Source organism: Nerophis lumbriciformis, linkage group LG05 (assembly GCF_033978685.3).
Source record: "Nerophis lumbriciformis linkage group LG05, RoL_Nlum_v2.1, whole genome shotgun sequence".
Lineage (NCBI taxonomy): Eukaryota > Metazoa > Chordata > Actinopteri > Syngnathiformes > Syngnathidae > Nerophis > Nerophis lumbriciformis.
Window position 1 is genome coordinate 2,372,718 of NC_084552.2, and position 22,283 is coordinate 2,395,000.

The following is a 22,283-nucleotide window of genomic DNA, read 5'->3' on the forward strand; positions in this document are numbered from 1 at the left end:
GACCCCGCCCCCCCGGCGTGAGGCGCCTCCTGATTGGCAACCTGGCGACAGGTGTGTAAATGTGCGGTAACTTTTATGTTTTGAGGCCCGTTTTGTTTTAAAAGCAATGATCAACTTGTGATTTTCTGAAGTGTTCATCGATGTTTTAAGTGTTTTCTGTAACCTTGACCGTAAAAAGCACATGGTTTCAACAAAAAAAAAAGAAAAAACTAATACCGAACTGTTTTACTCATTTTATGCTAATGTTGAATTACATGGTTATGGATTTTTTCCTCTTTGGTCCAAAAACAATTTGAAATGTGGACTCGTCAGACCACAGAACACTCTTCCACTTTGCATCAGTCTATCTTTGATTAGCTCGGGGCCCAGCGAAGCCGGCGGCGTTTCTGGGTGTTGTTGATAAATGGCTTTCGCTTTGCATAGGAGAGTTTTAACTTGCACTTACAGATGTAGCGACGAACTGTAGTTACTGACAGTGGTTTTCTGAAGTGTTCCTGAGCCCATGTGGTGATATCCTTTACACACCGATGTCGCTTTTTGATGCAGTACCGCCCGAGGGATGGAAGGTCACGGGCTTAGCTGCTTACGTGCAGTGATTTCTCCAGATTCTCTGAACCTTTTGATGATATTACGGACCGTAGATGGTGAAATTCCTCAATTCCTTGCAATAGCTGGTTGAGAAATGTTGTTCTTAAACTGTTCAACAATTTTCTCACGCATTTGTTCACAAAGTGGTGACCCTCCGCCCCATTCCTTGTTTGTGAATGACTGAGCATTTCATGGAAGCTGCTTTTATACCCAATCATGGCACCCACCCGTTCCCAATTAGCCCGCTCACCTGTGGGATGTGTAAAATATAATTCTCTGAGGTGTGTACCTGAAAAATGTGTTTAGAATGCTAACGATCGCAAGTACTAAAATATGACCTACGATATTAGCTAAAAAAAAAGAAGCTACCATACTAAGGTATCATTTGTCAAATATAAAATTAGCACAAAAAAAAACTAGCATGCTAATATTAGAATGCTAACAATTTAAAAAATGGCCATGCTAGACACCCCTGATAGAAAGGCTGCCTTTAACAGTGTGCCTTTAATAACGGTGGACCAGCCAGGACACCTCAAAGAGAATCTTGAATACAAAGTCTCTCTACTAACCCACCAGTGCCTCCATGGAAATGCCCCCCTCTACCTCAAAGAACTGCTCACCCCCAAAGCCTCCACTCGGCACCTTCGCTCCGGACAGGCCAACCTCCTCCAACCTCCGAGGACAAAGCTACGAACAATGGGAGACCGGGCTTTCTGCTCGGCCGCTCCCAGTCTGTGGAACGTTCTCCCTGACCACCTGAGGGCACCACAGACTGTGGATGCTTTTAAAAAAGGCTTAAAAACCCTTCTTTAAAAAAAATTAAAATAAAAAAATTAAGATATATGCATACTAGTTCTAGCTTTTTGTTATTTTTATTTATCTTTTATTATATATTTTTTTTTAATATTTTTTTTTTTAATTAATTTTGTATTTATTTATTTTATTTTATTTTTAATACACTGTAGCACTTTGAGGTTGTTTATTCAATGTAAAGTGATTTTTTACAAATAAAATATATTATTATTATTATTATTATTATTATATTATTATTATTATCATTATTATTATTATTATTATTATTATTATTATTATTGTAATCTCCAGTCCCCTTAATGTTTCTTTAATTCCTTGTAAAAAAAATAAAAATAAAAGTTGTTGTATAAAACAACAATGTACTTTCTCCACCTGAGCGACTTGATGACATACTAGTTCTAGCTTTTTGTTATTTTTATTTATCTTTTATTATATTTATTTTATTTATTTATTTTTTTAATTAATTTTGTATTTATTTATTTTATTTTATTTTTAATACACTGTAGCACTTTGAGGTTGTTTATTCAATGTAAAGTGATTTTTTTACAAATAAAATATATTATTATTATTATTATTATTATTATTATATTATTATTATTATTATTATTATTATTATTATTATTATTATTATTATTATTATTATAATCTCCAGTCCCCTTAATGTTTCTTTGATTCCATGTAAAAAAAAAAAAAGTTGTTGTATAAAACAACAATGTACTTTCTCCACCTGAGCGACTTGATGACATACTAGTTCTAGCTTTTTGTTATTTTTATTTATCTTTTATTATATTTATTTATTTTTTTTTTTTTTTAAATTAATTTTGTATTTATTTATTTTATTTTATTTTTAATACACTGTAGCACTTTGAGGTTGTTTATTCAATGTAAAGTGATTATTTACAAATAAAATATATTATTATTATTATTATTATTATTATTATTATATTATTATTATTATTACTATTATTATTATTATTATTATTATTATTATTATTATTATTATTATTATAATCTCCAGGCCCCTTAATGTTTCTTTAATTCCTTGTAAAAAATAAAAAAAAATAAAGAAAAAAAAGTTGTTGTATAAAACAACAATGTACTTTCTCCACCTGAGCGACTTGATGACATACTAGTTCTAGCTTTTTGTTATTTTTATTTATCTTTTATTATATTTATTTTATTATTATTTTGTTTTAAATTAATTTTGTATTTATTTATTTTATTTTATTTTTAATACACTGTAGCACTATGAGGTTGTTTATTCAATGTAAAGTGATTTTTTACAAATAAAATATATTATTATTATTATTATTATTATTATTATTATTATTATAATCTCCAGTCCCCTTAATGTTTCTTTAATTCCTTGTAAAATAAAAAAAAGAAAAGTTGTTGTATAAAACAACAATGTACTTTCTCCACCTGAGCGACTTGATGACATACTAGTTCTAGCTTTTTGTTATTTTTATTTATCGTTTATTATATTTATTTTATTTATTTATTTTTTTTAATTAATTTTGTATTTATTTATTGTATTTTATTTTTAATACACTGTAGCACTTTGAGGTTGTTTATTCAATGTAAAGTGATTTTTTACAAATAAAATGTATTATTATTATTATTATTATTATTATATTATTATTATTATTATTATTATTATTATTATTATTATTATTATTATTATTATTATTATTATTATTATCTCCAGTCCCCTTAATGTTTCTTTAATTCCTTGAAAAAAAAAAAAAAAAAAAAAGTTGTTGTATAAAACAACAATGTACTTTCTCCACCTGAGCGACTTGATGACATACTAGTTCTAGCTTTTTGTCATTTTTATTTATCTTTTATTATATTTATTTTATTATTATTTTGTTTTAAATTAATTTTGTATTTATTTATTTTATTTTATTTTTAATACACTGTAGCACTTTGAGGTTGTTTATTCAATGTAAAGTGATTTTTTACAAATAAAATATATTATTATTATTATTATTATTATTATTATTATTATTATTATTATATTATTATTATTATTATTATTATTATTATTATTATTATTATTATTATTATTATTATTATAATCTCCAGTCCCCTTAATGTTTCTTTAATTCCTTGTAAAAAAAAATAAAAAAATAAAATTGTATTTATTTATTGTATTTTATTTTTAATACACTGTAGCACTTTGAGGTTGTTTATTCAATGTAAAGTGTTTTTTACAAATAAAATGTATTATTATTATTATTATTATTATTATTATTATTATTATTATTATTATTATCTCCAGTCCCCTTAATGTTTCTTTAATTCCTTGTAAAAAAAAAAAAAATAATAATAATTTTTATTTATTTATTGTATTTTATTTTTAATACACTGTAGCACTTTGAGGTTGTTTATTCAATGTAAAGTGCTTTTTTACAAATAAAATGTATTATTATTATTATTATTATTATTATATTATTAATATTATTATTATTATTATTATTATTATTATAATCTCCAGTCCCCTTAATGTTTCTTTAATTCCTTGTAAAAAAAAAAAAAAAAAAAAAAAAAAAAAGTTGTTGTATAAAACAACAATGTACTTTCTCCACCTGAGCGACTTGATGACATATTAGTTCTAGCTTTTTGTTATTTTTATTTATCTTTTATTATATTTATTTTATTATTATTTTTTTTAAATTAATTTTGTATTTATTTATTTTATTTTATTTTTAATACACTGTAGCACTTTGAGGTTGTTTATTCAATGTAAAGTGATTTTTTACAAATAAAATCTATTATTATTATTATTATTATATTATTATTATTATTATTATTATTATTATTATTATTATTATTATTATTATTATTATAATCTCCAGTCCCCTTAATGTTTCTTTAATTCCTTGTAAAAAAAATAAAAAAATTAAATTGTATTTATTTTTTGTATTTTATTTTTAATACACTGTAGCACTTTGAGGTTGTTTATTCAATGTAAAGTGCTTTTTTTTACAAATAAAATGCATTATTATTATTATTATTATTATTATTATTATTATTATTATTATTATTATTATTATTATCTCCAGTCCCCTTAATGTTTCTTTAATTCCTTGTAAAAAAAAAAAAAAAAAAGTATTTATTTATTGTATTTTATTTTTAATACACTGTAGCACTTTGAGGTTGTTTATTCAATGTAAAGTGATTTTTTTTACAAATAAAATATATTATTATTATTATTATTATTATTATTATTATTATTATTATTATTATAATCTCCAGTCCCCTTAATGTTTCTTTAATTCCTTGTAAAAAAAAAAAAAAAATTGTATTTATTTATTGTATTTTATTTTTAATACACTGTAGCACTTTGAGGTTGTTTATTCAATGTAAAGTGATTTTTTACAAATAAAATATATTATTATTATTATTATTATTATTATTATATTATTATTATTATTATTATTATTATTATTATTATAATCTCCAGTCCCCTTAATGTTTCTTTAATTCCTTGTAAAAAAAAAAAAAAAAAAGTCGTTGTATAAAACAACAATGTACTTTCTCCACCTGAGCGACTTGAGTCGTCTTCACCTGCTGACAGTCAGCACGGAGACAGAGAAGGGGGGAAAGAAAAGAAGGAAAAAAAAAAAGAGAGAGACGTCTCACTCGTGATGTCCTGTAGCTTCCTGTCAAGACTGAGGGATGCCAGGCCAATTAATCAAAGTCAGATATGGCTGGATGCCTGGAGTGACACACACACACACACACACACACACACACACGCACACACTATAGTAGTCGTGTGTGTACTTTAACACAAATGCACTCCAGAAAAGTCCTATTCTTATCAGCGTGATGCAAAAGCACCATCTTCTCCCCGTGTGCACCATCAAAGTATCTCCTCGCCTCTCTTCACATCTGCCAAAGCGACATTTTTGCTCAAAAACGAGAATTTAAAGGATTTTGCAGTCACTTGATGTATCGCCAGACGTGCCGTAGTTGCTCGCCTCCGCATTTTTTACGCTCATTTGCGCAACCGGGGACACACTTGACACACTTCGTAATTACGAGCCTCATACAAAACCCAAAACCAGTGAAGTTGGCACGTTGTGTAAATGGTAAATAAAAACAGAATACAATGATTTGCAAATCCCTTTCAACTTACAGGTAAAAGCCAGTAAATTAGAATATTTTGAAAAACTTTATTTATTTCAGTAATTGCATTCAAAAGGTGTAACTTGTACATTATATTTATTCATTGCACACAGACTGATGCATTCAAATGTTTATTTCATTTAATTTTGATGATTTGAAGTGGCAACAAATGAAAATCCAAAATTCCGTGTGTCACAAAATTAGAATATTACTTAAGGCTAATACAAAAAAGGGATTTTTAGAAATGTTGGCCAACTGAAAAGTATGAAAATGAAAAATATGAGCATGTACAATACTCAATACTTGGTTGGAGCTCCTTTTGCCTCAATTACTGCGTTAATGCGGCGTGGCATGGAGTCGATGAGTTTCTGGCACTGCTCAGGTGTTATGAGAGCCCAGGTTGCTCTGATAGTGGCCTTCAACTCTTCTGCGTTTTTGGGTCTGGCATTCTGCATCTTCCTTTTCACAATACCCCACAGATTTTCTATGGGGCTAAGGTCAGGGGAGTTGGCGGGCCAATTTAGAAGAGAAATACCATGGTCCGTAAACCAGGCACGGGTAGATTTTGCGCTGTGTGCAGGCGCCAAGTCCTGTTGGAACTTGAAATCTCCATCTCCATAGAGCAGGTCAGCAGCAGGAAGCATGAAGTGCTCTAAAACTTGCTGGTAGACGGCTGCGTTGACCCTGGATCTCAGGAAACAGAGTGGACCGACACCAGCAGATGACATGGCACCCCAAACCATCACTGATGGTGGAAACTTTACACTAGACTTCAGGCAACGTGGATCCTGTGCCTCTCCTGTCTTCCTCCAGACTCTGGGACCTCGATTTCCAAAGGAAATGCAAAATTTGCATGGTTGGGTGATGGTTTGGGGTGCCATGTCATCTGCTGGTGTCGGTCCACTCTGTTTCCTGAGATCCAGGGTCAACGCAGCCGTCTACCAGCAAGTTTTAGAGCACTTCATGCTTCCTGCTGCTGACCTGCTCTATGGAGATGGAGATTTCAAGTTCCAACAGGACTTGGCGCCTGCACACAGCGCAAAATCTACCCGTGCCTGGTTTACGGACCATGGTATTTCTGTTCTAAATTGGCCCGCCAACTCCCCTGACCTTAGCCCCATAGAAAATCTGTGGGGTATTGTGAAAAGGAAGATGCAGAATGCCAGACCCAAAAACGCAGAAGAGTTGAAGGCCACTATCAGAGCAACCTGGGCTCTCATAACACCTGAGCAGTGCCAGAAACTCATCGACTCCATGCCACGCCGCATTAACGCAGTAATTGAGGCAAAAGGAGCTCCAACCAAGTATTGAGTATTGTACATGCTCATATTTTTCATTTTCATACTTTTCAGTTGGCCAACATTTCTAAAAATCCCTTTTTTGTATTAGCCTTAAGTAATATTCTAATTTTGTGACACACGGAATTTTGGATTTTCATTTGTTGCCACTTCAAATCATCAAAATTAAATGAAATAAACATTTGAATGCATCAGTCTGTGTGCAATGAATAAATATAATGTACAAGTTACACCTTTTGAATGCAATTACTGAAATAAATCAAGTTTTTCAAAATATTCTAATTTACTGGCTTTTACCTGTATATTCAATTGAATAGACTGCAAAGACAAGATACTTAACACTCCAACGGAATTTGATGCCTGAAAACATGTTTCAAAAAAGCTGGCACAAGTGGCAAAAAAGACTGAGAAAGTTGAGGGATGCTCATCAAACACTTACTTGGAACATCCCGCAGGTGAACGGGCTAATTGGGAACGGGTGGGTGCCGTGATTGGGTATAAAAGCAGCTTCCGTGAAATGCTCAGTCATTCACAAACAAGGACGGGGGCGAGGGTCACCACTTTGTGAAACAAACGCGTGAGCAAATTGTCCAACGGTTTTAGAACAACATTTCTCAACCAGCTATTGCAAGGAATTTAAGGATTTCACCATCTACGGTACGTAATATCATCAAAAGGTTCAGAGAATCTGGAGACATCACTGCACGTAAGGGATGATATTACGCTCCTCCGATCTCTCAGGCGGTACTGCATCAAAAAGCGACATCAGTGTGTAAAGGATATCACCACATGGGCTGAGGAACACTTCAGAAACCCACTGTCAGTAACTACAGTTTGTCGCTAGATCTGTAAGTGCAAGTTAAAACTCTACTTTGCAAAGCGAAAGCCATTTATCAACAACACCCAGTTTCGCTGGGCCCGAGCTCATCTAAGATGGACTGATGCAAAGTGGAAAAGTGTTCTGTGGTCTGACGAGTCCACATTTCAAAGTGTTTTTGGAAACTGCGGCTGTCCTGTCCTACGGAACAAAAAGGAAAAGAACCATCCGGATTGTTATAGGCGCAATGTTCGAAAGCCAGCATCTGTGATGGTATGGGGGGTGTATTAGTGAGCAAGGCATGGGTAACTTACACACTTAATGCTGAAAGGTACATAGGCACAACAGTCCGGGGGTCTCCGTTGTGCTATTTTAGGCTTCATAATGAGCCACACATTTTCAATGGGAGAAAGGTCTGGACTAAAGGCAGGCCAGTCTAGTACCTGCACTCTTTTACTATGAAGCCACGTTGATGTAACACGTGGCTTGGCATTGTCTTGCTGAAATAAGCAGGGGCGTCCATGGTATAGCAACATATGTTGCTCCAAAACCTGTATGTACCTTTCAGCATTAATGGCGCCTTCACAGATGTGTAAGTTACCCATGTCTTGGGCACTAATACACCCCCATACCATCACACATGCTGCCTTTTACACTTTGCGCCTATAACAAGCCGGATGGTTCTTTTCCTCTTTGGTCCGGAGGACACGACGTCCACAGTTTCCAAAAACAATTTGAAATGTGGACTCGTCAGACCACAGAACAATTTTCCACTTTGCATCGGTCCATCTTGGATGAGCTCGGGCCCATCAAAGCCGGCGGCGTTTCTGGGTGTTGTTGATAAATGGCTTTCGCTTTGGATAGTAGTTTTAACTTGCACTTACAGATGTAGCAACAAACTGTAGTTACTGACAGTGGTTTTCTGAAGTGTTCCTGAGCCCATGTTTTGGAGCAACATATGTTGCCATCCAAGCAACGTTATCACGGACGCCCCTGCTTATTTCAGCAAAACAATGCCAAGCCACATGTTGCAACAGCGTGGCTTCATAGTAAAAGAGTGTGGGTACTAGACTGGCCTATATGTGGCGCATTATGAAGCCTAAAATAGCACAACGGAGACCCCCGGATTGTTGAACAACTTAAGCTGTACATCAAGCAAGATTGGGAAAGAATTCCACCTGAAAAGCTTGTTGTTAAAAGGAAAGGCCATGTGGTACAAAATGCCCCTGTGCCAACTTTTTTGCAATGTGTTAAATTCTAAGTTAATGATTATTTGCAAAAAAACCCCACAAAGTTTCTGAGTTCCAACAGTAAGTATCGTGTCTTTTTTATTTTTTATTTTTTTATTTTTTTATTTTTATTAAATCAACATAGAAAAAAACACACGATACACTTTCAACTAGTGCATCAACCCCCCCCAAAATTGTTTGTGCTGCTGGTCCGCTAACATTTTCATTTAATTACTATTTTTTCTTTTTTTTAATATAATTATTTTTATATTGTTTTACTTTCTTTTTTATCCAAGAAAAGATTTATTTATCTTATCTAAAAAAAAAGGAGAAAAAAAATAAAAAATAAAAAAATAAAAGAAAATTAAAGCTGCAAGCAGCATTGGTCGGGCCCGCATATTTGGCAGGTGCTAGTCCTAAGTGTCCCAATACTTTTGTTCAGTTTTCGTCATAAGTGTCCCAATACTTTTGTCTACTTTTAGTCCGAATTGTCCCAATACTTTTGTGTAGTGTACCTACCTTGTCTGCATTGTGTGGGCACGCTGGTGCTTCCTGCTTTTAAGCAGCCTTCTTGAAAAAACAGCAGCATCAGCGCAGCGGCTCTTTGAAGGGTCATAAAATCAAAACCGGAGCCGGTATTCGATAACTTTTAATCAAAAGGGTTCAATCTCTCTCCTGTGTTAGTTTGAAGCCGAAACAACAAACAAACGCTCAGAGGAGATAATGTTTGAAGAAAGGTGACCGGTTTTTACAAAAATGTTGTGTTGAAGGGGGAATAGCAAGCTTCTTGTAGATTTTTGCTGGGGGTTGTCAATTTATGAAATGTAGGTCTAAGTGAGACCTACACTCTTAGAAATAAGGGTTCTAAAAGGGTTCTTCTACAAGGGCTGAGGTTCTAACTGGAACCATTTGCTTCTGAAAAACCCTTTCCCGAAGAAAGGGTTTTTCAAGGGTTCTTGGTAACGCTAATGGTTCCAGTAAGAACCATTTTGATCCAGAGAACCCTTTAAAACCCCTTTTCTGAATAATTGGTTTTAAAAGGGTTCTCACTAACACTAAGGGTTCCAGTAAGAACTATTTTGATCCAGAGAACCGTTTTTGGAAGAAAGAGTTCTTCAGGGATTGTTGAAAGCATGGGTAAGATCCTGTGTCACCAGGGACATACTTCCTGATAACATTTGCCAATAATGGTGCCTATCTTTAAATAAATGTTTTTCTCATTCAAATGTTTTGAATGTTTGTTCAATGTCAACATGATAAATGACCACAATATAATATGAACTAAACTGATCTGTAGAATACAATATGGTTCTTTATAGAACCCTCAGAAGACAAGACGGTTATCGGTGAAAACCTTTGAAAAGCGATGTTTTTAGAACCCCCTGTGTCAGATCTAGATGAAACCCTTGAAACATGAAATAGTTCTTTGTGGAACTCACTGTGTGGGTTCTAGATGAAACCCTTGAAACATGATAGGGTTCTTAGTGGAACTCCCTGCATAGGTTCTAGATGAAACCCTTGACAAACGAAAGGGTTCTTAGTGGAACTCCCTGTGTGGGTTCTAGATGAAACCCTTGAAATACGAAAGGGTTCTTAGTGGAACTCCCTGCGTGGGTTCTAGATGAAAGTCTTGAAATACGAAAGGGTTCTTAGTGGAACTCCCTGTGTGGGTTCTAGATGAAACCCTTGAAATACGAAAGGGTTCTTAGTGGAACTCCCTGCGTGGGTTCTAGATGAAAGTCTTGAAATACAAAAGGGTTCTTAGTGGAACTCCCTGTGTGGGTTCTAGATGAAACCCTTGAAACATGATAGGGTTCTTAGTGGAACTCCCTGTGTGGGTTCTAGATGAAACCCTTGACAAACGAAAGGGTTCTTAGTGGAACTCCCTGTGTGGGTTCTAGATGAAACCCTTGAAATACGAAAGGGTTCTTAGTGGAACTCCCTGTGTGGGTTCTAGATGAAACCCTTGAAATACGAAAGGGTTCTTAGTGGAACTCTCTGCATAGGTTCTAGATGAAACCCTTGACAAACGAAAGGGTTCTTAGTGGAACTCCCTGCGTGGGTTCTAGATGAAAGTCTTGAAATACAAAAGGGTTCTTAGTGGAACTCCCTGTGTGGGTTCTAGATGAAACCCTTGACAAACGAAAGGGTTCTTAGTGGAACTCCCTGTGTGGGTTCTAGATGAAACCCTTGAAATACGAAAGGGTTCTTAGTGGAACTCCCTGCGCGGGTTCTTTGTAGAACCTCTCATGGGGGGTTCTGGGTGGAACCTTACACACACAGTTCTAGGTAGAACCCTCCAAAAGGGTTCCAGGTGGAACCTTTATAAAAAGGTTCTACCTGGAGCCAAAAAGGGTTCTCCTATGAGGACGAGCCGAAGAACCATATATGGTTCTACTTAGCACTTTTATTTCTTTTTTTTTTTTTTTTTTTTTTTTTTTTTTTTTTTTTTTTTTTTTATGTCCTGTCCAGCTTCTCAGGCAAATCATATAGTTGATGTAGATGCCCATGACGGCTGTTCAGATTTACTTTACAAAAGAGAAGTGTAGGATACTTCTCTTGTTGCCTTATTTGTATTTGACTTTATTAAATGTATTTATATTATCATTTAGTGCAGCCGGGCCGGAGCAGGAGGGGATAGAAAGAGAAAAAAAAAAGAAGACAGAGGGGGAAATTGTGGGGACAAGAGGGGGATTAGACAGAGAGACAAAAACAACAACAGCAAACAACAACAACAACAACAATAGAGCAACATCAGCAAATATGACATGTACAAATATGATGGTAAAAGTAATAGCAAATAAGCAGTTAGCGAAAAATAAAAAATAATACAGAAATGACAATGAGCATTATTACACTACAAATGGATCAATACAAATACCAATAGAAATAGCGCTATTGATAATGAACAATACCAATAATTTACCTTTATTATCAAAAATACAGTTGTTTAAATGCAACAATACATATACGTAATGATAACTTGAGATACGAAAGAATGCAGAAAAATGGAGGGGGAGAAAGAGAAGCAACCTACATTAACCTTGTAGATTGTTATAGTCACAATAGGTTAAGCTTTGTCAGTGTGCCATGTGTTACACCCAGTTTACCCTAGGGCAACAACGTTAATATATGTTTGATGAAACGTGATTATGTGCATGAGTGTAAGTATGCATATGTACTTGTATATGTACAGAATGTGTATATGTGTTTGTACAATGAATGTATATGTACAGAATGTGTATATGTGTTTGTACAGTGAATGTATATGTACAGTATGTGTATGTGTATGTTTGTATATTGAATGTGCGTGTGGATGTACGAACATTAGGTAGGTAAATATGTACTGTATTTGTGTATGTATGTGGGAGCGTAGGTACCTATGTACGTATGTGAGCATATGTGAATTTGCATGTACAATACATTCGACTCCCAGAGTGCGTGGGAGCCAGAGCACGGCCCCATCACCCCCGAGAGCCCAACCCACAAACAGGAGGCGTGGTGCCCAGGGAACCAGGGACCACCGCCCCCACGCAGCCAAGCCGGCCAGCGACAGGAACCCCAGAGCCCGACCCACCGTACCGCCCACAAGGGCCAGCAGCAGGCCGCAGACAGACGCACCCGGCAGAGGACAGGGCACGAGAAAAGCAGGGGACAGCCAGACCCCAAGCCAGCGAGAGACTACACCCCACACGGGCAGAAAGGCGAGACGCCCCGCCCGAGGGACCCAGAGACTCCCCGCAACCGGACGGGAAGACCGCCCCCGCCCCACCGGCAACCGGGCCCCCACGAGCCCACCCCCCACCCCCGGAGAGCGCGGCGAGGCCAGCCCCCGGCCACCCCACCCAAACCGGCCGCCGCAGGACCACCCAGGCACAGGGCCACGGGAACCACCCACCCCACCCGCAGGGACCCCAACGATGGAGATGGAACAACCAGCAACCGCCCCGCCGAACCCCCCCCCCTGAGGGAGGGGAAAAATTAAAAAATAATATTAATAAAATACACTTTTATTTCTAAGAGTGTACGGAGAGGATTTTGTTTCATGTCTCTCCGACCTTCCCAGTGGGAGTTACAGTCAGTTTTGTCATTTTTTTCTTCCGAGGAGCAGTTTTTTCTCCGTTTTATTCAAAAATTGCTCTAGAGTGCAATTTTTAAATTTGGGGTTAGGTTTTTTTATTAGATCACAATTTTTGCCAGTCCTGATGTGTGCGTTCAGTTTGGTGAGTTTTGAAGCGTGTTAAAGGGGGTCAATTTACAGCTAAAAGAGGCAAAAGTTACTGTTTTTAGTACTTTTTTGTCTTGAAGGGGGAATTGCCAACTTCCTGTTGATTTTTGCCCAAGGATATACAATTATGAAAACTAGGTCTAAGTCAGACCTACATAGAGGTTTTTGTTTCATGTCTCTCCGACTTTCTAGTGGGAGTTACAGGCAGTCTAGTTTTTTTTTTTCCTAGGGGGCGCTAGAGCGCAATTTTGAGTTTTGGGGTTCGGTTTTTTTATTAAAAGACAATTTTCGCAGGTTCCTGATGTGTGGGGTCAAATATGGTGAGTTTTGAAGCATGTTAAGTGGGTCAAATTAGTGCTCAAAGAGGCGGCGGAAGAATAATAATAAAGAAAGAATAAAACCTTACAAATTCAATAGGTCCTTATGGCCCATTGCATAAGGACTCCCACAAAAATGTACTAAAAACAGTCACTTTTGCCTCTTTGAGCCGTAATTTGACCCCCTTAACATGCTTCAAAACTCACCAAACTGAACGCACACATCAGGACTGGCAAAAATTGTGATCTAATGAAAAAACCTAACCCCAAATTTAAAAATTGCGCTCTAGAGCAATTTTTGAATAAAACGGAGAAAAAACTGCTCCTCGGAAGAAAAAAATGACAAAACTGCCTGTAACTCCCACTGGGAAGGTCGGGGAGACATGAAACAAAAACCTCTCCGTAGGTCTCACTTAGACCTACATTTCATAAATTGACAACCCCCAGCAAAAATCTACAAGAAGCTTGCTATTCCCCCTTCAACACAACATTTTTGTAAAAACCGGTCACCTTTCTTCAAACATTATCTCCTCTGAGCGTGTTTGTTGTTTCGGCTTCAAACTAACACAGGAGAGAGATTGAACCCTTTTGATTAAAAGTTATCGAAAGAGTTTTAATACCGGCTCCGGTTTTGATTTTATGACCCTTCAAAGAGCCGCTGCGCTGATGCTGCTGTTTTTTTAAGAAGGCTGCTTAAAAGCAGGCAGCACCAGCGTGCCCACACAATGCAGACAAGGTAGGTACACTACACAAAAGTATTGGGACAATTCGGACTAAAAGTAGACAAAAGTATTGGGACACTTATGACGAAAACTGAACAAAAGTATTGGGACACTTAGGACTAGCACCTGCCAAATATGCGGGCCCGACCAATGCTGCTTGCAGCTTTAATTTTATTTTATTTTTATTTTTTTTTTCTTCTTTTTTTTAGATAAGATAAATAAATATTTTCTTGGATAAAAAAGAAAGTAAAACAATATAAAAATAATTACATTAAAAAAAAGAAAAAATAGTAATTAAATGATAATGTTAGCGGACCAGCAGCACAAACAATTTTTGGGGGGTTGATGCACTAGTTGAAAGTGTATCGTGTGTTTTTTTCTATGTTGATTTAATAAAAAAAATAATAATAATAAAAAAAATAAACTGTTGGAACTGAGAAACTTTGTGGGTTTTTTTTGCAAATATTCATTAACTTAGAATTTAACACATTGCAAAGAAGTTGGCACAGGGGCATTTTTTACCACATGGCCTTTCCTTTTAACAACAAGCTTTTCAGGTGGAATTCTTTCCCAATCTTGCTTGATGTACAGCTTAAGTTGTTCAACAATCCGGGGGTCTCCGTTGTGCTATTTTAGGCTTCATAATGCGCCACATATAGGCCAGTCTAGTACCCACACTCTTTTACTATGAAGCCACGCTGTTGTAACACGTGGCTTGGCATTGTTTTGCTGAAATAAGCAGGGGCGTCCGTGATAACGTTGCTTGGATGGCAACATATGTTGCTCCAAAACATGGGCTTAGGAACACTTCAGAAAACCACTGTCAGTAACTACAGTTTGTCGCTACATCTGTAAGTGCAAGTTAAAACTACTATCCAAAGCGAAAGCCATTTATCAACAACACCCAGAAACGCCGCCGGCTTTGATGGGCCCGAGCTCATCCAAGATGGACCGATGCAAAGTGGGAAATTGTTCTGTGGTCTGACGAGTCCACATTTCAAATTGTTTTTGGAAACTGTGGACGTCGTGTCCTCCGGACCAAAGAGGAAAAGAACCATCCGGATTGTTATAGGCGCAAAGTGTAAAAGGCAGCATGTGTGATGGTATGGGGGTGTATTAGTGCCCAAGACATGGGTAACTTACACATCTGTGAAGGCACCATTAATGCTGAAAGGTACATACAGGTTTTGGAGCTGCCAGTTTGTTAGTTTTTTACCGCAAATTATGTAGACCACAAGGAAGTGTTTTACATTTAGAAAAAAAATCAGAATATGACCCCTTTTTTATGCACTCTTCTGTATGAGAAAAGTCCTGATTAGACCCGCTCATCGGCAGTGCGCCATATAATCCGGTGCGCCCTATGGTCCGGAAAATATGGTATATTAATTATATATCCATCATAGTTACATGTTTGATAAGAAATTATCGAGCTCGAGCCCATTATCGAATCCTCTTATCAAACCGATTCCTTATCGATTCTCTTATCGAATCCAGGTTGTTGTAAATGGAAACATTTATATATATTGATACATAATGTAGGAACCACAATATTAATAACAGAAAGAAACAACTCTTTTGTGTGAATGAGTGTGAATGGGGGAGGGAGGTTTCTTGGGTTGGTGCACTAATTGTAAGTGTATCTTGTGTTTTTTATTTTGATTTAATAAAAAAAACGAAAAAAAACCAAAAAACGATACCGATAATAAAAAAAAAACTATACCGATAATTTCCGATATTACTTTTTAAAGCATTTATCAGCCGATAATATTGGCAGGCAGATATTCGAATAGAATAGAATAGAATAGAAAGTACTTTTTTGATCCGTGGGGGAAATTCAGCACCACAGTTCGCTCACAATAGACAAGAATGTCTATCTATTTTATTCTATAAAGCATTTATCGGCCGATAATATTGGCAGGCCGATATTATCGGACATCTCTAATTGCAGATAGCCGTTTCCTTGTCGTATTTTTTTGTAAAAAGAAGCCATGCTTTGAGGTGATTTTTTTCCGTTCCATTGTTGTTGCTGCTTTCTGTATCTGCCGCCTAATGACTGAGCTACGTCATTTCCTGGGACGTGCCACAGGGCATTTCCTGTGGGACGGGATTCGTTCCCAGGGATTCCAATAAAGAACCAACTCTTTTTCTTTACCATAGTGGCCTCGATAACGGGAACCGGTTCTCAAAAAGGGATTCGAGTCCATGGAATCGGTTCTTTTCATATCGAACAACCGGGAGAACCGGTTTCGAAAGTCATCCCTAGTTACTTTGTGGTGGATGGTCCGAATCTTAAACAGCAACAAAAGTGAATTTAGTACAAAAGTTTGCAAAAAAAACCCCACAAAGTTTCTCAGTTCCAACAGTATCGTGTCTTTTTTTTAATTTTTTTTTTTATTTTATTAAATCAACATAGAAAAAAACACACGATACACTTTCAACTAGTGCATCAACCCCCCAAAATTGTTTGTGCTGCTGGTCCGCTAACATTTTCATTTAATTACTATTTTTTCTTTTTTTTTAATGTAATTTTTTTTATATTGTTTTACTTTCTTTTTTATCCAAGAAAATATTTATTTATCTTATGTAAAAAAAAAAGAAGAAAAAAAATAAAAAATAAAAAATAAAAGAAAATTAAAGCTGCAAGCAGCATTGGTCGGGCCCGCGTATTTGGCAGGTGCTAGTCCTAAGTGTCCCAATACTTTTGTCCAGTGATAGTCCTAAGTGTCCCAATACTTTTGTCTACTTTTAGTCTGAAGTGTCCCAAGACTTTTGTCTAGTGTACCTACCTTGTCTGCATTGTGTGGGCACGTTGGTGCTTCCTGCTTTTAAGCAGCCATCTTAAAAAAACAGCAGCGCAGCAGCATCAGCGCAGCGGGTCTTTGAAGGGTCATAAAATCAAAACCGGAGCAGGTATTAAAACGCTGTTCTGTTATTTTATACACAAGGGTTTAATCTCTCTCCTGTGTTAGTTTGAAGCCGAGACGACAAACGCGCTCAGAGGAGATAGTTTTTGAAGGAAGGTGACCGGTTTTTACAAAAAATTTGTTTTGAAGGGGGAATAGCAAACTTCCTGTTGATTTTTGCTGGGGGTTGTCGATTTATGAAATGTAGGTCTAAGTGAGACCTACATAGAGGTATTTGTTTCATGTCTCTCCGACCTTCCCAGTGGGAGTTATAGGCAGTTTTGTCATTTTTTTCTTCCGAGGAACAGTTTTTTTCTCCGTTTTATTCAAAAATTGCTCTAGAGCGCAATTTTGAGATTTGGGGTTAGGTTTTTTTATTAGATCGCAATTTTTGCCAGTCCTGATGTGTGCGTTCAGTTTGGTGAGTTTTGAAGCATGTTAAGGGGGTCAAATTAAAGCTCAAAAAGGCAAAAGTGACTGATTTTACGAAAATTTAGTGTTGAAGGGGGAATAGCAAACTTCCTGTAGATTTTTGGCCGAGGAAAAAAATTAATAAAATTTAAGTCTAAGTGAGACCTACATAGAGGTTTTTGTTTCATGTCTCTACGACATTCGTACTGGGAGTTAGAAAAAGTTTACTTTGTAGGGGGCGCTAGAGCGCAATTTTGAGTTTTGGGGTTTGGTTTCTTCACCAAAGAGTTTTGTTCGAGTTTATTTATGTGTGCGTCAAATTTGGTGAGTTTTGAAGCATGTTAAAGGGGTCAAAGTACCGCGTAAAGCTGCGGAATAAGAAAGAATAATAATAAAACCTTACAAATTCAATAGGTCCTTATGTCCCATTGCATAAGGACTCCCTGTGGGAGTCCTTATGCAATGGGCCATGCGGGCCCTAATTAAAGCTGCAAGCAGCATTGGTCGGGCCCGAAGCGAAAGCCATTTATCAACAACACCTCATGCCATGCGGGCCCTAAAAAAGTATCGTGTCTTTGCAGTCTATTCAATTGAATATAGGTTGAAAAGGGTTTGCAAATCATTGTATTCTGTTTTTTATACACCATTTACACAACATGCCAACTGCACTGGTTTTGGGGTTGGTTTTCTGGCAAATATGGTGAGACTTCCTGCCAAAGACTCCACATGCTAAAGTAGAAGTGGAGGGTAAAGCGAGACCTTTAAAAGGTCAAAAAGACATCAAGTGGCTTATAAAGACGACTTCTTCTTCCCTTTTTTTTTTTTTTTTGCTCTGTGGCGCCCCCTCCCTCCCAGAAAGCTCTAATGGCGTCTACAGGGAGACGGCATTCATCGCGTCCGTGCCACTCAGGGCCGACCGACCACCTCCCATCTTCCTTTTTTTTCTCCGGCTCAGATGTGTGGCAATGTTGGACAAGCTGCCATCGTTTTCAACAAAGCCAAATCCGACGTGCCTCGACAATGACCCTCCTGTTGCATCGTGGGAGGCAAAAAAATAAAAAAATAAATGTAAAAAAATGCACAAGTTTCCCCGCGCCTCTCGAGCTGGAGCGGCGGAACAATGGCGAGACGGAGCGGAGGTCGCGCACAACAGACAATGACCTTTAAAAAGACAATATGCTAATAAATAGCGGTGGCGAGGGCGCCAAGGCACAAAGGGACCTTGGGAAACGGGCAGGGTTTTAATCAGGTACGGCTTTTTTTTTTTTTTTCTTTCTTTTTTTTTTTTTTTTTTAAAAAAGAGCCCGTGGCCACATAATTGATCCCAAAAGGTAGGTCCTCCCACGGAACCTTGGGATGACGTTCCGTTACTATAAAGAACTAATGGCGCTCTTTGTTTTGAGGATGGATGGAGGAGGGATGGCGAAGGGGGGCGGTGGAAGGGGGGGGGTTTAAATCCACTATATGTTCTCCAAAGGCCACAAATGGTGAGCATTTTAATGATGGGAATGTTTTGATGTTTGACACATTTTGCATATGGAAAAAAAAAAAAAAAAAAAAAAAAAGAAAAAAGGGTGTGTTTAGCCCCTCCAGTGACGATGCATAGGCGGAGGACTGAATCAGTGACATTATTGAAACTATTGTGTGTCCTTTTAGGCATACTTGCCAACATTGAGACCTCCGATTTCGGGAGGTGGGGGGTGGGGGCGTGGTCGGGGGTGGGGCAGGGCGTGGTTGGGGGCGTGGTTAAGAGGGGAGGAGTATATTGACAACTAGAATTTACCAAGTCAAGTATTTCATATATATATACAGGTAAAAGCCAGTAAATTAGAATATTTTGAAAAACTTGATTTATTTCAGTAATTGCATTCAAAAGGTGTAACTTGTACATTATATTTATTCATTGCACACAGACTAACCCTAACCCTAACCCTAACCCTAACCCTAACCCTAACCCTAACCCTAACCCTAATCCTAACCCTAACCCCTAACCCTAACCCTAACCCTAACCCTAACCCAAATGTTTATTTCATTTAATTTTGATGATTTGAAGTGGCAACAAATGAAAATCCAAAATTCCGTGTGTCACAAAATTAGAATATTACTTAAGGCTAATACAAAAAAGGGATTTTTAGAAATGTTGGCCAACTGAAAAGTATGAAAATGAAAAATATGAGCATGTACAATACTCAATACTCGGTTGGAGCTCCTTTTGCCTCAATTACTGCGTTAATGCGGCGTGGCATGGAGTCGATGAGTTTCTGGCACTGCTCAGGTGTTATGAGAGCCCAGGTTGCTCTGATAGTGGCCTTCAACTCTTCTGCGTTTTTGGGTCTGGCATTCTGCATCTTCCTTTTCACAATTCCCCGCAGATTTTCTATGGGGCTAAGGTCAGGGGAGTTGGCGGGCCAATTTAGAACAGAAATACCATGGTCCGTAAACCAGGCACGGGTAGATTTTGCGCTGTGTGCAGGCGCCAAGTCCTGTTGGAACTTGAAATCTCCATCTCCATAGAGCAGGTCAGCAGCAGGAAGCATGAAGTGCTCTAAAACTTGCTGCTAGACGGCTGCGTTGACCCTGGATCTCAGGAAACAGAGTGGACCGACACCAGCAGATGACATGGCACCCCAAACCATCACCCAACCATGCAAATTTTGCATTTCCTTTGGAAATCGAGGTCCCAGAGTCTGGAGGAAGACAGGAGAGGCACAGGATCCACGTTGCCTGAAGTCTAGTGTAAAGTTTCCACCATCAGTGATGGTTTGGGGTGCCATGTCATCTGCTGGTGTCGGTTACTCCATGTAATCACAAATTATGTTAACTTAAATATTGTGTAATTATGCAAATATATATAATCAAACATTCAAACCATTTTTTAAATAGAAATAAATACTAATAATAATGATTTCAAAGCAAGTTATCCATCGAATTGTGCAATGTAAAAGCAGCAATAGATTTCATGGTAACATTGTGAAATTTACTGTGTTTTTTACAGCATTTTTCTCTAAATTAAAAAAACTGTACTTTTTTTTTTTTTTACTGTAATAAACTGTGGTGCCGTTTTTGGCATTTACAGTAATACACCAAAAAAATCTGCAGTTGTTGATTTGCGGTAAAAAAAACAAACAAACTGGCAGCACGGGTGCCAAAAAAAACGTCCGACCAGAACTCTCTAATAACTAAAGTTCCTTGGGTGAATAATGTAAACTCACTACACCGGTATGTTTTAGTGCTTTCATGGCGAGTTTACTGACAGATATAAGTAAGAACTTTACACTACTTTATATTACAAACGGCAACAGCGGAGGATGAATGTCCCATAACAAGAAGACGCAAATTTAGGTCACAAGTTTCAAACGCAAGTGCAATGTAAAAGTAGCAATATATTTTATGGTAACATTGTGAAATTTACGCAGTTTTTTTACAGCATTTTTCTCTAAATGAAAAAAACAGTACTTTTTTTTTTTTTTACTGTAATAAACTGTGGTGCCGTTTTTGGCATTTACAGTAATACACCAAAAAATCTACGGTTGTTGATTTGCGGTAAAAAAAACAAACAAACTGGCAGCACGGGTGCCAAAAAAAACATCCGACCAGAACTCTCTAATAACTAAAGTTCCTTGGGTGAATAATGAAAACTCACTACACCGGTATGTTTTTGCGCTTTCATGGCGGGTTTACTGACAGATATAAGTAAGAACTTTACACTACTTTATATTACAAACGGCAACAGCGGAGGATGAATGTCCCATAACAAGAAGACGCAAATTTAGGTCACAAGTTTCAAACGCAAGTGCAATGTAAAAATAGCAATATATTTTATGGTAACATTGTGAAATTTACGCTGTTTTTTTTACAGCATTTTTCTCTAAATTAAAAAAACTGTACTTTTTTTTTTTTTACTGTAATAAACTGTGGTGCCGTTTTTGGCATTTACAGTAATACACCAAAAAATCTACGGTTGTTGATTTGCGGTAAAAAACTAACAAACTGGCAGCACAGGTGCCAAAAAAAACTTCCGACCGGAACTCTCTAATAACTAAAGTTACTTGGGTGAATAATGTAAACTCACTACACCGGTATGTTTTAGCGCTTTCATGGCGAGTTTACTGACAGATATAAGTAAGAACTTTACACTACTTTATATTACAAACGGCAACAGCGGAGGGTGAATGTCCCATAATAAGAAGATAGAGAAAAACAAGAAGCTTATAGACTACGGTGTCGGAGCGGACTACAAAGGCGGACGCACGCAAATTTAGGTCACAGGTTTCAAACTCAAGGCCTGAGGGGCACTTCATTTTATTTGGCCCTCAAAAGCCTGGAAATAATATGTATCAATAAAGTACGGTAACTTTTTGTACTAAATGTATTCTTTCTTTCTATTTTGGGAGAATAAAATATATGTACTCCATGTAATCACAAATTATGTTAACTTAAATATTGTGTAATTATGCAAATATATATAATCAAACATTCAAACCATTTTTTAAATATAAATACATACTAATAATAATGATTTCAAAGCAAGTTATCTATCGAATTGTGCAATGTAAAAGCAGCAATAGATTTCATGGTAACATTGTGAAATTTACTATGTTTTTTTTACAGCATTTTTCTCCAAATTAAAAAAACAGTACTTTTCTTTTTACTGTAAGAAAATGTGGTGCCATTTTGGCATTTACAGTACCGCATTTTCCGCACTATTAGCCGCACCTAAAAACCACAAATTTACTCAAAAGCTGACAGTGCGGCTTTTAACCCGGTGCGCTTTATATATGGATTAATATTACGATTCATTTTCATAAAGTTTCGATCTC